A 6000-nucleotide genomic window follows, 5' to 3' on the forward strand; every position below is an offset into this window, starting at 1 on the left:
TGATTATATACTCTAACACCAAGAACATATAGGAAGGCATCCAAACAAATAGATGTACAGTTTCTTCTATTGATAAATATGAATGAATTCAAGTGCACATATCTGAAATACACATTGAAAAACGCTAAATCACTAGCCAATATAGAAGGAAAAAGGTTTTTATCACAAATGGTCCCTAAAATTGATCAAACTCGTCATTTTGGTCCCTCACTTTCAAAATCAATCAATGTCGTCCCTGACATTCACTACCGCACATCAATTTGGTCATTCTGTTAAGTTTCCTTTAACTATTCTGTTAGTTTGTATGTGGAACCTACAAATCCAATAAAATGGCGACATGTAGATTACACAAAATAAGGATTTTTATCACAAATAGTCCCAAACATTGATCCAACTCCTCATTTTTGTCCCTAAGTTTCAAAAATCAATAAATTTGGTCCCTTACTTTGAATGCCACATGTCAATTTAATCCTTCCATTGAAGTTTCATCAATATTTTTTGTCCCACTAATCCAATCGTATGGCTCCACATAGATTAACTATAAGAAACTATTTTTTAAGATTTAAAACTAAAATTAAAGTAAGAAACTAAAAACCAAAACTAAAAGAAAGAAAATCGTCATCGTCGTCTTCATCATCAGGGTATCTCAAAAAGAAAAGGAAGGCAATATGACACTACTAAAGTACTTGGCCCCCCTAAACTCACTCCTCAGTTGGTTATAATCCTATCAAATTTGAATTGGATTTGGATTTGATTTTATCGAATTTAGATTGGGTTATTTATTTATTTTTATCAATTGGGATGCAAGAAATGCTAGCCCAGAATACTCGTTCGTTGGTTCACTTTTTAAAAAATAGTTTCTTATAGTTAATCCAAGTGGAGCCATATGATTGGATTAGTGGGACCACATCAGCTCACAAACGAAAAATATTGATGAAATTTTAAAGGAATGACTAAATTCATGTGCGATAGTGAAAGTTAGGACCAAATTTATTGATTTTTGAAACTTAGGGACCAAAATGAGGAGTTTGATCAATATTAGGGACCATTTGCGATAAAAACTCTTATTTTGTGTAATCCACGTGTCACCATTTCATTGAATTTGTGGATCCCACATAAAAACTAACATAATAGTTGACGAAATCTTAACGGAATGACCAAATTGATGTGCGATAGTGAATGTCAGGGATGACATTGATTGATGTTGAAAGCGAGGGACCAAAATGATGAGCTTGATCAATCTCAGGGACTGTGGATGCAAATTTTCTCTTCCTCGATCTTGGACGATTTTGCACCTACAAAACAACTAGCACCTTAGGTTAAGGCCAAAAGCCTCATGTGCCCATGATGAATGGGGAGGGGGCTTTGGCCGAAGAACCTCCGATGCCAAAGTTAGAATTTTAGAGAGAAATAGTGTTTAGAGTACTTGAGATTTTTTGTAAGAGAATTGGAATTAGTGTTTGGTGAAAATGGGAACCAATTTATAGGAGAGGAAAGGGTGGCCGGCCTTTAAGCCTAGGGTGATTTATTTTGGGGGGTTATGGAGATAATGGGCTAGTTATTTTGGGGAGTTATGGAAATAATTGGCTAGTTAATTAGCAAATAATAATAACCTAATTAACTAGCTATTTGAATGTCATAAAAGGGAAAGAAAATGGTAGCAAAAAACAGAAAATAGAAGGCATGGCCGGCCCTAGTGGGTAACTGGCCTTTGGCATGTTTTTTGGTTATAATTTGGTAGTTTAATTGATAATTAAGGGATTGATTAGGTAATTAATCCCTTAATTAATCAATTTTAGGAAATATGAAAGGAAAATACTATTTAGCTAATTTATTAGCTAAATAATGGAATATAAAGCATATAGAATAAATTAGATTTTTGGGAATTACCTTATAGAAAGGATTTGATGAAATAGGCTTTAAATTGTTACCTATTTTGGACACTTTTGACTTTGTTGAAAGATGATTGCCCGCTGCTCGCGTGTAGGAATCCCGGTATGCCTCAAGGGTATTTTTGTCCTCTTTTGTCCAAAAGTTCACGTGTCGCCTAGTGAATATCTTTGGCTCCACAAATGCCCCCACACCTGCTGGGTTGTTTGAGGGCAACAGGTGTAGAGATTTTCTTGCTTTAGGAAACTCTGAATTGCTTCCTATTTTGTTGTTGATTCTCTCTTTTAATAGGAAATTTAATCCTTCTAGGAAAAGGAAATAAATTTCCTCAAAGCTTATTTAAGTCCACCTTAAGTGGATTATTAAATCAACTTTTAGAGAGAAACTTATTCAACCTTACAAGAAAGAAAGAGAGCTTAGAGGATATTTGTTCCCCCTCCTCTAGCAATTTTCTACGTCTTGCCCGTGTAAAGGATCGTCTTTCGTTGCGTGCTTCGTCTTCTCGTTGTTTCTAGGTGAGAAAAATTTAATTTTTCTATCTTCGTAATTTTCTTGGAAGTCTTGGGACTTGAAATTGGCTCGACTGGGGTCGAGGGGTTTTGACAATGGACCTAGGGAGGTTGCGGCACTGTTTGCTGTGCCTGGGCTATGAGGAAGGAAGAGGTGTGGGCCGCCTGCCCCCTGTCAAATGTACTGGGCCCGTGCCCTTGGAAAGAATCGAAGGGCCTTGTGCCCTTTTTTTTTTGGGTTTTTTTGCATCTAGGCTATTTTTTTTTTTTGCCGAGAGCTGTTTTTTTTTCTTTCTAAACAACTCTCTAACAAATCTTCCTTGTACTTTTGTAGAATCTTTAAGCATCTCTTCCTCGAACCACAAGAATAATGATGGTGTGCCCCCGTTGTATCGTCAATGCGGGTCTTTGAGCAAGGTTAGCTACTTCAAAGCTGCTCACCTCAAGATTAGCTCCGACGATTTGTTTAGAGATTTTCTTGAAGTGTATTGGCATGCCATTCCGTCAGGAGAGCGTGTGAGGCGAGTTAAGGATGGTAACAGCCGGGAACCATGCAGTGGAACTCGGAGAGCTATCAAGTTCCATCCTTACTATTTTGTGTTAAGGTTTAGTTTCCCTATGCCACGTTTCTTCCAAGAAGTGCTCTGCTCCATGAAATGTGCGCCTGCCCAATGTTCCCCGAATGCGGTCTGAGTGATGGTGGGGTTCCACAATTTGAACCAATTCTTTGACTTGGGACTAACCACCAACGAATTTTGGTATTTCTTTTACATAGGTCGCATTGATGGAGTTGGGCAACTGCAAACTCGTCATAAGCTTTTTGATAATTCGAGCAAAGGAGATCATGATTGGGCCAGAGAGACTTTGGAGATCAGTGGAGAATGGGAATCTGATTCTTCCCCTGAGCTGCGTCTACCAACGGTCTTCATATCTGGTAAGCAGATTGCTTAGTCTTTTCAGCTGCTTTGCTTTAGTGCCAAATTATTCTTCAATTTTCTAATTGTCTTCTGTTTTTTTTTTTTTTTTTAGATTTAGAATTTGGCTCAACTCCTAGGGTTTCTTCGGACATGAAAAAAATACATGTCTCTCTGGGTATCCCTTCCGAGTACCGTGAGTGGCGTTGGTTGCTTAGTCCTCTTCGAAGGGAAAAATGTGGGCTGCCCCCAAAAGAAGAAATAAAACGGATCAAGGCAGACGCGATGGCTCGTCCTATCACTGTGATGGAGCCTACTATCAATGAAGGTGGGAAAAAGAAACATTCCCCGCCTGCTCAAGAGATGCCTGCTGAGAAGAAAATGAAGACTGCTCGTGGGGATTCTCCGGCTGCTCCCAAGATTGTGATTGACCTGACTTCCTCTAAGGGCAAGAAAGAACGAACTGCTACATTTGTGCCGGTAACGCCTATTGCTTCGAAGGTTGCTAGCTCGATTGTTGAAAAAATTGCTCAGCGTAAAAGTTCCTCTGTGTTTCTGGTACCAAAGTTTGTGCCGAAGCGTCCGTCTGAGGCTAAGCCTGGCTTACCCTTGAAGAGGCTTGCTACTATGAAGAGTGATAAGGTGCCCTTGTCTGCTAAAGTGGTGTCAAAAACTGCTTCTTCTGCTGCTGCAACCAACTCGTCTGCTGATAAGAATGAAGCTGCTCGTTCAGGTAGGCTTGAAGAATTCGCCAAGGCCATTTCTGGGGAAGCTGCTAAGATTTGTGCACTTTTGAAACCAGATCTTCTTGAAGACATGGATGAATGTGCCAAGGTTGTTGATGGTGTCAAAGAGATTGTTGGTCCGAGTCTTTTTGCGAAGCACACACCCGAGTATAGGAAGACTACTCTGCTAGCCATGATGCAGAAAACAACAATTCTGGTAGCCGAGTCTATGTTCCTTAACCAAGAGGATACCAAGGCTGCTAAAGAGATGGCAAGAACTATGGCTGCCGAAGCTTACTCATCGGCCGAAAAAATCAAGAAATTGGAATCTGAGCTTGCTGCTTTGAAGGAATCTAATACTTCTGCCCCCACTTCTCTGCAGCTTGAGGCCATTCGCCAGGAGATCATGGATTTGAAAACTAGGCTTGACGCGATCCAAATCAAGTATGAAAGAGCAGAGAAGGAAATCGAGCGTTACATACCTCAGATTCAAGATCTTGAGCGTTCCATCTCTGAATTTTGCTCCGCTGCTTATGCAAAGGATGAAGAATTGATTGTTACTTACAACCAAGTGATCCACCTCAAAAAGGTTGTTGACGAGCTTGAGCCTCAAGTGTCGGAACTTTAAGGTGTTTTGAAGACCAACGACAATCTGAAGAAGGAAATTGAGGAGTTGCAGCGGGTTTGTGATTGCCTGCTTGAGGAGAATGAGCAGTTGAAGAGTGAGAAGAATGGTTTTGAGGCTTCGCTTGTTCAGAATCAAGCTGATTTCTACAAGTTGGGCTATGTAGATCATCTTTATGGGCGGTCGTCTGACTTTGAGTTTTTCGGTAAAGACTTCGAGACCTTCTCTATTTCTCCAGAAGACTTACTTGCTTTTACTTTTGAGTCTTTTATTGGTGAAATAGTTGGAGGAGTTGATACCCAGGCTGGAGCGATCGAGGGTAAAGAGTTAGAGGATGTCGCTGCTGAAAACACCAAGGCTGCTGAAGGTGTAACGACCGAGCAGTTGGGAGATGTCCAAGCTATTAAAGAGTAGTCTTCTAGGTAGCTTTTAGGATTTCCTTTTCTTTCCTTTGTTGCTTTTGCTTGAACTTCTTCGGTATTTGCTTGTTGTTTATCAATTTTGCTATAAAATTTAATAAACTTGCTTCTTCTGCTTTTCCTATCTTTGCTTCTTTTTTTGTCCATGCCTTAACCTTTAGACCTTATAGGCCAGTGGCAAGCGTGCTACTTTTCTATAAGCAGACAGGCCTACATAGCCTACGCAGCCGTAGGTGTTGGTGTAGAACTTTCGCAAAGCTGTTAGCCATAGGGTTGGCAGCCAGATGCCTTACGAAGCAAACGAATCATCGTAACCACTTGGCTAGTTATCCTTGGCTCTTTCCAATTTCGTAGGTTGTGTAGGAAGTATCACAACACTTTAGGACTTGGTGTAGGTTATTTTGCGCTTGGCAGAGGTGAAGCTTATCGACTACGTAGCATGTCGGCAGTGGATAAAATCTGCGCGTGTGCACGCTAGCTTGTTTAACCTTTCACAAGAATGTGCGGTTGCATAAATCTAGCACGGTTCTACTGCTCGAAGGGCAAGCTGTAGGCAATCTTCTGGAAATCCGTAGGCTACCTTAGTGCACTGGGTAACAGCTTTAGGTTTCCAGGGCAGCCGTCCGTTAGGTGTGCTGCGTAATGTGCCCCCTCCGTCTCTAGGGCCCAGTTCCTTACGGATTAGGCCGATAGACCCAGAATCCTTCAAATAGCTAAGCCTTGAAAAAGACCATTGTGGCTACTTCTAGAAATCCCGGCGCAAGCCATCATGCACCTGGTTATACTAGGGCAGCTAGGCTCATCCACGTCTGGATATTCGGAGTGTTGAGTTTATCCTCCCGCCTTGGAGAGCATAATTGGTCCTTCGGGGGGTGCAATTCCTGCAGTAAGTCCCAAAGGGGGGTGCGATCTTCTTTT

This window comes from Malus sylvestris, chromosome 9, assembly GCF_916048215.2.
Source record: "Malus sylvestris chromosome 9, drMalSylv7.2, whole genome shotgun sequence".
Classification (NCBI taxonomy): domain Eukaryota; kingdom Viridiplantae; phylum Streptophyta; class Magnoliopsida; order Rosales; family Rosaceae; genus Malus; species Malus sylvestris.